Raw genomic sequence first — 10,952 nt, 5'->3', positions numbered from 1 at the left:
CCCGCCCCTGAGAGGAAGCATCCTGCTCAGCCACTGCCCCCCCACACACACACACACCGTGTCCTGTGCTACGTGGTCACCCAGGGCCAGGGAGTGACCAATTGTCAGGTCAGGGATGGTCACCTTGAGTCAGCAGCATGGGGCTGGTCACATGGCGAGGGGTCATCCTGTAACCACTCCCGCCCAGACACTGCGGCCCTGCTTTTCCTTGGAAATGCCTGCACTGCCCCACCCCTGCTGAGCGGCCAGCGTGACACCCAGCTCCGTCTGCTGCCCGGGGAGGCTCAGACCGCTCCCAGGCCCGCCAGGATCCCACCCTCGGGCCAGGAGCAGGGTCTGCCTGCACCAACTCCCACCGCCTCTGCCAGGAAGCCCCCCCAGGCCTGCCCTCGGCCCCAGGCCTGCCCTCGGCCCCTGGCCTTGCTGTTCGCTCTCCCGCTCTCCGGGCCACACCTGCGGGCCTGCCTCTGGCTTGTGAGCAGAGCCCAGGCCCGAGGGATGTGCTCCTCCTGCCCACTGCACAGATGGAGAAACTGAGGCACAGGAGACTGGGCCCCAGGCCCCGCCACCAGACCTCCCGTGTCACACCCATGCCTTGTGAGGTCCCCTGGCTGTGACCAGGAGGGAGGTTTCTCCGAGGGGTTGGCCCAGGCAGGTCTAGGGGCTGCTGGGAATCGGAGTGGGGGGAGCAGGAGGCCCTCCAGGGAAGGTGTGAGCTGGGGCCCAAGCGACCAGGTACAGTCAGGAGAAGTGCATGCTGGGAGCAGAGCAAGGGAAGGAGCTGGGCCTGTGCTGGGAGGGGGGTTGGGACAATCAGGTAGGCCTCGCCAGGAGGCGGCCAGACCCCACTCCATGCTCGGGGATGCCTGCCCCGTCACACCCGCCCTCTGGCCCCACACGATGGCGCTGGGGAGACTGCATCGATGTTGGCACAGCTTGTGCTCAGGAAACACCTCTGACCATTATCCCTGGGGCTGGAGCTGCCTCTGCCAGGAAGTCCCCTTCTCTGTCAATGCCAAGGTCTGGATTTTGGGGCTACTTATGGTTCTGATAATACCTTTTGTCCTTGGAGGCACTCAAATAGCTCTTGTGCTTCAGGGGTGTTTGAGCAGCCAGGGAACTGGCAGAGAAGACTGGGCATGGAGACTTTTCTGGCAAATTCAGGTCATCCAGCCACTGGGCTAGTCAGTTGCATAGTAAAACCCCAAACTGGGCACCTTTGGCTGGGCATGGGCCGATGGCTCTTCAGTGGACCTTCACAATTTTTAAGGCAGGTGTATCAGTTAGCTGTCACCAGAGATGTGCTGCATAACAAATACCCCCTCCCCTAGAAACCAAGCAGTCAGTTCCTCTCAGATCTGTGGCCTGGGTGCTCTTGGCCAACCTCAGCCAGGCCCAAGCAGGGGCTGAGCTGACAGGAGGCCCCTCCTCCAGACGTGGGCCTGGCTGTGCATGCTGGTCGGTCTGCAGCTCACCCATCGAGGGCAAGCCAAGTCACGGGGCACTTTTCACGCCATTGGTGTGTGGGCTAACCTAACCTCAAGTCAGGTGGAGAGAGACCTGGGGTTTTGGGGAGGGGCTGCCTGTCCACAGGCACAGGGCAGGTGCGAGCAGGGCCTTCTCTGCCCAGCGGGCACTGTGCACAGCAGGCCCTGCAGGGCCGCACCAGCCCCAGCATCCTCCCCGTGCTGCGTCTGTGCCCTTGGAGGGCATTTCAAAGTCAGACTGTGTGCAGGCGAGGCATCAGCGGGAGGGAATTGTTCCGTTCCCACCAGGCCCAGAATAGCTCAGAATTGGGTCACGCTAACCGAGCACCGGTCACAGCCTCCAGCCTTTGACAGTAATCCGCTTTCTCCCGCATCTGTCCGTGAGGGGCGGCCGCTGTGGGCGCCGTTAGACGATGGGACTGGAAGGGATGTGTACATGACTGGCCCTCCGTCCCTCATGTCCTTAGCGCTCTCTGCCGCCGCTTAACAGGAACCCCCTCCTCCTGCCCCCCCGCCCCCGCCCCCGCCACCGCCCCCGCCGCGGCCCTACTTCCCACGCCCATCAGCCCTCAGACCGGGCGGTGTGACAGGTAGGCAGGCTTGGCACTGCAGTGCCCCTCAAGCTGCAGCCCTCTTGGCCTTCCTGCTGACCTTGACCTTGACCTAAGTAGGTCACCGCCTCCAACCCCTTCTTTGACTCCCTCCTGGGTGCACCTTCCTTCAAAGGCAGCTGAAGGCGATGGCCAGTGGCCCCCACCTGGGAGAGTCCAGGCTCACCTCCCCCCCCCACATGCTCCAGCCGCCTCTCTGGGCGTGTGGCCCTTCCCCCACAAGGCCTCCCGAAGTGCCACTCCAGCACTTGGCACTGCAGACCCTCTCCGTCCCTGCCCTGGGGCCCTTGGGCCCAGGAGGCCCGGGGCCGGGCAGATGGCACCCTGTCCTGGGGCACAGGGGGAGCCAGGTGCTCGCTGCGCTCAGACACGCGCTGTGGGGAAGAAATGCTGGCGGCCTTTCCCACAGGATCCAGAGCGCAGCGCCCGTCTCCATGGCAACGTCCCAGGCATCTGCCCGGCATGGACTGCACGCTGCTGGGGAGCAGAGGCTCGCCCCCCCCCCCCCCCCCCGCCCCGTGTGAGCCTGGCTGGGTGCTGGCCCTGCTTGGGGCTCCGGTACCGGAGTGAGGGCTGCTCACCGCAGGCTTTCCTCCCAGGGCCCCGAGCTGGGGGGCCGGGGCCCAGGCCGCAGCACCGCCTCAGGGGGCTGGAGAGGCACTGCGGGCCCCCACCTCCAATTCAGGAGGTGCGTTTTGGATGGCTCCCCAGGGCCTGGAACCCAGAGCTGTGAGAAGCACCCCTTTGCCACCAGGGAGCCAGACCAGGCCTGCTGCTGGCTGCCTGGAGTGCAGACCCGCATCCCATGTCGTCCCGCCGCCTCCGCCCCCTCTGCCAGGCGGGGCGGCTGAGGCGGCGGGTGAGCCACAGGCTCTGGCCCAGGGCTGTCACCGGCGCGGCTGTCACCGGGGCTGGCGGCCTCGCTGCCTCGGCGTGGCGCATTGGGGCGCCAAGCACAGCACTGCCTCCCACAGACAGTCCCTGCACCCGCGTCCGGGCACCGGAGCGAGTGGGCTCTGCAGACCCAGGCGCTGCTGTTCCCGGGACCCCCCCCCCCTCCCCCACGGGCCCGGCATGGCACGCTGGGCCTGGGGCTGGGCTGCGGGTAGAAACGCAGGCTCCTGGCCCACTGGCTCCGGACAAGGGACAAGGATGCCCCCCCGCCCGCCGGGTCACGGGGGGATAGGAGTTTCAAACTCCGTGCCTTCGAGTTCCTTTTTAAAAAATCGTTTCAGAGAAGGGGAGGGAGCCATAGAAACACCGAAGAGGGGAATCCCCATCCGTCGTCGGCTGCCTCCTGCTTGCCCTCCACGGGGACCCAGCAGTTCGGTGCAGCCCTCCGGAAGCTTCTAGCACCATCCACTCGCTCTTCTGGAGACTGCGCTGCGGTCCGCTGGAACTTGTGCTGGGCTGGTCGGGGTGTTTGTGCGGAATGCCGTCCCCTGGGGTCACGGTCTCCCAGGCAACACCTGGCGGAGGCCCAGAGGACAGCCGCGAGCATCGCCGCACGGACCTTGTTGGGTGCTGATTTGAACAAACAAAATGCTTTATTTTTATTTTAAATAGATTTTATTGATTTCAGAGAGGGAGGGAGGGGAGAGAGAAACATCAGTGATGAGAGAGAATCACTCATCGGCTGCCTCCGCACACCATACACGGGGTGGAACCCCCAAACTGGGCCCGTGCCCTGACCGGGAATTGAACCCTGACCTCATGGTTCATAGGTCGCCGCTCAGCCCGAGCCACAGGGCTGGTGCTGTTATTGTAAAGGAAAAATGCCCCAGGCTGCTTGGACCCTGAACTGTTCTGGGCTCCAGGCAGGGAAAGAGGTCAGTCAGAGGTCTCTATCCTGGCCCCTGGGTCACCTCCAGCCTCCAGCTCCCCTCCCTCAGGGCCGGGGGGGTGTCTGGTTCTCAAGTGGGGGGCCTGGGGGAGGGGAACAGCAGGTGGCCTGTGGGTGCTGGGGGCACAGGGGTGCAGTAGGGGCCTCGGGGTGACCCGGGTCACAGGCTGCAGGGCCTCTGGCCTCCACCTCCAGACAGGCCCCCTTCTCATCTTTGCAAGCCCTCCCTGCAACCTTGCTCCGCCCCCCTCCCCACCCCAGCGGCCAGAAAACACAAGGACCTCTGACTGCGGCTTAACCGTCCAGGAGTGGGGGGTGGGGGGCAGGGGCCGGGCTGAGGGCTGAGGGCTGGGAGGACGGTGCAGCGGGAGGTCCGCGGGGGCAGCGCCGCCAGGAATGCAGGGGGCGGGGCGGCGAGGAGCCTGTTGCTAAGCTACCGGCACAATGGACTTTCTGGGCTCCCGGCAACGGGGGAGCTGAGGATGTCCCGCACCCCTCCCCCCGCGGCACCCTTCCCCAGCGGCACCCCTCCCCCCGCGGCACCCCTCCCCCGCGGCACCCCTCCCCCCGCGGCACCCCTCCCCCAGCGGCACCCCTCTCCCCGCGGCACCCCTCCCCCCGCGGCACCCCTCCCCCAGCGGCACCCCTCTCCCCGCGGCACCCTCCCCCAGCGGCACCCCTCTCCCCGCGGCACCCCCTCCCCAGCAGCACCCCTCTCCCCGCGGCACCCCCTCCCCGCGGCACCCTCCCCCCGCGGCACCCTCCCCCCACGGCACCCTCCCCCAGCGGCACCCTCCCCCCGCGGCACCCCTCCCCCGCGGCACCCCTCTCCCCGCGGCACCCTCCCCCAGCGGCACCCCTCTCCCCGCGGCACCCTCCCCCCGCGGCACCCTCCTCCCGCGGCACCCTCCCCCCACGGCACCCCTCCCCAGCAGCACTCTCCCCCGCCACCGCTTCCTCCGACCCAGCCTCCCGCGGGGTCCGGGTCCGGGTCCGAGTGCAGGGCTGTCCCAGGGGCCTGGGCAGAGCTGGAGGCGCGAACCCCAGCCCTCGCCCCCCAGGGCTGGCCGCGGGGGGACAGGCGGGGTTTGACCGACCCCCGATCCCCGGGGAGAGCAGCTCTGGGCCGGCCCAGGCCCCCAGACAGCCACCAGGCCTCCGCCTCCCCGCGCCCCTCCCTGGGGCGCCCGAAGCCCCCGCGCCCCCACAGCCCCCGTCACGGGCCCAGCGCAGCTCCACGGCTCCTGGCCCGGCCTCTCCGGGGCGAGGGGCAGGCGGCCTGTGCAGGGGAAGCGCTGGGGCTGGGGCAGAAGCCAAAGGGACCCTCTGCTGGCCCTGAGGGTGCGGCTGATCGGAAGCACCTCTAACCTGCCCGCGTGCGTGCGCCCGGGCCTGGCTCCCGTGGGCAGGGGGTGGGGTGACCTGCGGCTCCCCCTCTGCCGGGACCGGGATCGGGATCAGGATCGGCGCTCACGTGGGATCACCCGTCTCCGCTGAGTTAGCTCAGGTCACAGGCGCCCAAACCCCGTTGTCCGGTTACAGAATCAGAAGCGAACCCCTCCCCCCACGGGCTTTGAGCAGAAGCCTTGTCCTCTGAGCCTCAGCCCCAGCCCCGGGGAACGGGGTATCCAGCTGGGCTTCTGGGGGGCTCCTGGGGAGCTGCATGGGAGGTGCTGAGGGGCGCCCAGGCCTGCCAGCCCTTCACCCCACCACGCGCACGCGCACGCACACGCAGACCGCACAGGTGCACAGCCGGGAGTCCTGGGCCCAGGGCAGCCCTGGCCTCGGCAGCTGAGGACAGGACACCCGGAACCCTGCAGGGACGGAGCCACTCCCGGCCAGGACAGCTGCCTGCCCTCCTATGTGGCCCCGGGCACCCACGCCCCCTTCCCCCTCCTTAGCTCCTGCCTGTCCTGGGGACCAGACGGACAGCTGGACACAGACACCCCACTGGGCTGAGAGCCCCTGGATCTGGGGTGGGGAAGCCCCTCAGCTGTCACTCATTGGGAGCAAAGCCAGGGAGGGGCTGCTCCATCTCTCCCCTCCCCTCCCCTCCCCTCCCCCAGCACACCCTCCCCCAGGCAAGGCAGAGCTGGGCCCGGCCCCTCCTGGGCTGCGCCTGAGGACAGAGGCAGCTGCCGGCGGGGGCGGGGGCGGGGGCGGGGCCAGGCCTTTGTGCGCCCAGCGGGAGGGTGACCTCATCGCGGAGAAGGACCCTTTCTTCCCGAAGGGGCCGGCCCTGGGAATCGCCGGGGACAAAGCCTCCGCCAGGCAGGGGACCGGCGAGCGGCGGGCCCTCACGGCATAAATTAGGGGGGGCGACGGGGGCAGGGCGGGCAGCTGCAGCGGCGTCTGGGGGCACACACATTCACATCCGCGTGTGCACACAAGGGTCAGCCCCAACGCCCACTCCATGGTGCCCGCTGCTCCCCTCCCAGCCTCCTCATTCCTCCCACTGAGGGGGGCAGGCTCCAGGCTGGAAGCGGGGACACGGGTCACATGGCCCCCAGATTCCCAGGGTGGGGGCTGCTGGGCCAGGCCTGCTCCCCGACACCCCCAGTCTGTCCTGTGGGGACGAGGCCAGCAGGAGCCGGGCCTGGGGGCCAGCAGCCTGGCTCCGGGTGAGGTCAGGAAAACATTTGGTTTTGAAGCGTGGTGTCGGGTGACACCCACCAGGCCGGGCTTCCTGTCCCCGGTGCTCCACAAAGGCCCTCGCAGCCTGCTGGCCCTCCGCCCGCCTGGGAGCCGCGGCACCGCCAGGACCCGCCGAGGCCCTCCGGCAGCCGGGGCAGGGTGGGCAGCGGCAGCGGGACCGCCCCGTCCCCGAGCCCGTGGGCTGCCCCACCAATGCCCCCCTCTCCCCTGGGGGCTTGCTCGGCCGCACTGGGCTCTGGAGACTCGTCCCCGTGCCCTCCGCTGTGAGAGCGGTGGCTGTAGGCCAGGCGGGCTTCCTGCAGGAGGCGGCCAGCTCAGAGCGGCTCCAAAGTCAGGCCAAGGTGAGGGAGCTGCCGGCCTCCCGCCCGCCTCGGGGCGACTGGCTGAGGGTGTAGAGGGCGCCCCTCCCCTCGGCCTTGTCCCGGGGGGCTGGGGGGGCACTTGGGCTCTGTCCTCGGTGCTCCCGCCACCCCCTCACCAGACTCTGCTCTGACGTGGGGGCCTGGTCTGAGGCCTTTGGTCCGGGTCACAGGACACCCCAGAACCCCTGCAGGGACGTGGTCACCCCAGCAGCACGAACCCCAAGATTTCTGGGGCTGGACACATCCACAGCCTCCGGGGACAGGGAGCCAGCGCGGGGCCGAGCACCCCCATTGGGGGAGGAACAGGCTCCTGCTGCCCAGCATCCAGTTAGGAGGGGCCAGGAGGCCGGGGTCCAGGGCTGGGAGCTGGGCCTCCAGAAAGCTAAGGCCGGGCCCTAACACAGCCCCTCCCGCTCCGGAGGCGGGGCGGGGCGGGGCGGGGCGGCGGGAGTAAGTAGGCCAGTGCTTTGTGTGGCGTTGCTAAGGCCCCCGCCATGGCTGCTCTGCTGGCTTCCTTCTGGGCCTCAGTCCCGGGGCCCCTCGCAGCCGCCAGGCAGCCCTGCCAGCCCCCGGCCCCCACCACCCGGCCCTGTGCCCACCCAAGGCCAGTCGGGTGCCAGGCAGAGTATGTGTGTCCCACGTTGTCACACACACACACATATGCACGCCGCACACACATGAACACCATTGCAAACACATGCATGCACACAGCACACCTGTGTGTGTTCACACCCACATGTACATGGAACATGTGTGTGCACACAGCATACATACAGCATACATGCTCAGCCATTTGAGGTGCTGGGTGGTGAAGCTGCAGGAGCCACCGCATAGCAAGTCGCCAGGACTTGGTGGTCACCCCCGGGGGAGGGGGCAACGGGGAGGGGAGCTGCGTGCAGAGCTGGGCTGCAGCTCCAAGACCCGCTGGGCGCCCTGGATGGATTGCAGCCTGGATGGAGCTGGGCCTCTGAGGCCTTGGCCGGGCCCTGCCTCGCGTCTGCTTGCTGCCTGAGGAGGGGCGGGCCGGCTGGCCTAGGACTTCGGGGACACCCTGGCCTGAAGGGAAGACGTGAGGGGCTCCTTGGGAGGAGGTGTGGCCTGCTGGCTCCTTCCCTCAGCGGCCGCACCCCAGGGCTCCGTGAGTGCCTCATCCGACTCTCGACCTCATGACAAAGCGGCGTCACTGCCACTTCCCAGACGGTGGCCCAGTCTCTGGGGCAGAGGCCTGGGAGGCCGGGCCGGCTCCTGCCCCCAATGACGTCAGCGGTGGATCTGGGCCTTAGGGAGGGAGCTGACCCAGGACCCGGCTTGGGGCAGGCGGGCGGGCAGCGGGCAGTGTGCCAGGAGTTCCCGGGAGGCGCCCTGGGGAGGGGCCAGGAGGGCGGGGCTGGGGCCGAATCCTGGGGAAGAAACTGTGACCCCCCAGAGTGACAGCCGGCCTCCTGCCCCCTGCCGCAGCCTCTCTGGGTGACAGCACAGCGCCAGCCAGGGCCCCCCAAGCCCACTGGGTCTGTGCGGGCGCTGGTCCCCAAGAGCCGGTGGGGCCCCCTCCCTGTGTCTACCCGCCTGCTGCAGGGCTGACTCCATGGCGTCAGCCCGGGGAGCAGCTCTGTTGTCTGCTGGGATCCAGGCCCCTGAGAAGAGCCCTGAGCTCCTAGCAACGCAGACGTCGGCACTGAGGCGTCCCCGGGGACCTCTGAGGGCTCCGGCAGGAGCGGGTCCCCCTGTAGCCTGCCTGTGGCCCCGCAGCCACCCAGCCAGCTCCCAGGTGGCCCGCAGCCCCTGCTGGTGTGAAGCTGTGAGGCTCAGCGGCAGGGGCACAGCTCGGGCAGGTGGGGCTGGAGCGGGAGAGCTCGGGGCCAGGAGTGGGGCAGGCAGGCCGGCGGTGTGGGGAGGCGGGCGGCCTTGCTCCTGGCCCTGCTAGGGACAGAGCTTAGCCCCCACCCGCCATGCCCTGGCCACCCCACCAGCCCCAGGAGCAAGCGAGGCTGCTGGGGTGCCCCCACCCCTGGCTGCTGGGCAGCATGGGCCAGCCTCCATTGCCTGCCTCACAGCTCCGAGCTCTCCCCGGAGCCGTCCCCACAGTGCGGGGGGCCCTGGGGGAAACTGAGCCCAGAAGGCCAGGGCCTGATGGGCTTCTTGAGCCCCAGGGGAGGCCAGCTCCCTCCCCAACCCCACAGCAGCCCTTCCCGCCCCGGGCCCACCGCCCACCGCCCACCGCCCTGGTCTTCCTTCTCTCCGGTCCGTGACTTCCTCCGGACACTTAACATGCCCATCACGCCTATCCCGGACCCCAAATCACAGGGCCCCAGTGGGGCCAGGGGCAGAGAATGGGGGACACAGCCCGGCTGCCCTGGCTTGCCGCCCTGACGCCTGGGGTGCCGTGGGCTGTGGATGGCGATCAGGCCATGGCCCGGCCCGGCTGCGAGGGGCAAGTCCGATGCAGAGTTCCCCATGGCTCCCTGGGGCCCCACACTGTGGCGCGTGGGCACGGCGGGACAGCCCAGCACCTGCCCCGCTCGGCTCCAGAGTGCCCGGCCCCCGTCCCCCCGGGCGGCCACCTGTCCCCCAGGAGCACAGGTGGGGCAGGCCCAGGAGCAACAGCTGCAGCCCCGCCCGCTTCCACTCCTGCCAGGAGGCCTGGGCTTCGTGAAGCTTGGCCTCGGGTGCCACCTGGCGGCCGCAGGGAAACACAACAGGCGGGCGGGGCTGTGGAGGGATGCAGGGCGCTCAGGACACTTCAAGGTCAAGGTGCTGGGACGCAGACAGGGCTGTGGAGGGGCGGGCAGGGCGGGTCTGTTTAGGTCCTCCCTCTTCACCCGGCCTGGCAGGCTCCCCAACGCAGTGGGGCTCAGACCAGCCTCTTGGGGTCTCACTGGAGGGACCCCCTGGGTGCCCTCTGCAGGCTGCCGGGCACAGGTCTAGCTGCTGGGCCAGGTTTGGTGGGACTACTGTGGGCTGGGCACTCCTCCGGAAGGGCCCCGTCCCAAAGGGTCACCGGTACCTGGCTCTCTGGCCCAGGATGAAATTCTGCTCCCCAGCGGCTCCCCCCAGCATAGCCCCTGGGGCCCTGGACCCGCCCCCCTGCCCCCAGCAGAGGCTGCGGGACCTCAGGGCTTTGCACTCTGGCTGCTGGTCAGCCTGCACCCTACCCGCCCCCAGGCCCTGGCCCAGGGGCGACCCAAGAGCCGTGCTGGTCCCAGGACCCCTGCCCTCCGGGTGTGTGTGTGTGTGTGTGTGTGTGTGTGTGAAAGCTGGGTTTCCCGGGAGACGTAAGCACGTGGGCCTGGAGCCGAGGCCGCAGCCACCCTGCCTAAGCCGTCCAGCCGTGAGGCCAGCAGCCGGGGCCTCGCTGCCCCAGGCTCCGGGTTGTGCCGGCCTCCGTACCCCGGCGCCCGGCGGTGTGAGGATCGGCACCGGAAGAGGCTGGAGAGCGGAAAGGTTCTTATACCGATGGCCCCACACTCACAGGACCGGGAGGAGACGAGGGAGGCGGTTGGTGTGTGTCCGCCCAGGAGCCGGGGCCCTGGCAGCCGGGCAGGCCTGATGCTGAGGGCAGGACCACTCTCGCCTGGAGGACGAGCTGGAGGCCCATCTGCAGCCGGAGTTCCAGGCCTCGGGCAGAGGGTGCTGACCTGCCCGCGCGTCCCTTACCCTCACGAGATGGCTCCTTCAGGCAGCAGGCGTGCTGGGCACACTAACCTGTCCAACGTGCTTCTTCCCACACGTGTGCCCGCATGCGCGTGGCGGGAGGCGGCCTCGCTTCTCTCCGCTCCCCTGGAGGACAGCAGCGGCCAGACCAGGGGACCTGCAGGAAAGGCCAGGACTAGACACATTTCACTGCTGCCACAGGACAAGCTTCGACAGACAGACAGACAGACAGACACCTGCCCAGGGAGCGAGGAGCCGGTCCTCGCTGCAGGCGGCCAGTGGCGGCGGCGCGCTCGGAAGCCCTGGGCGGACTCGGGGCCAGAGATGCTCCTGGGAGCTGTGG

This window comes from Pipistrellus kuhlii, unplaced genomic scaffold (assembly GCF_014108245.1).
Source record: "Pipistrellus kuhlii isolate mPipKuh1 unplaced genomic scaffold, mPipKuh1.p scaffold_m20_p_110, whole genome shotgun sequence".
NCBI classification, from domain to species: domain Eukaryota; kingdom Metazoa; phylum Chordata; class Mammalia; order Chiroptera; family Vespertilionidae; genus Pipistrellus; species Pipistrellus kuhlii.
Note: the sequence above shows the minus strand (reverse complement) of the source record.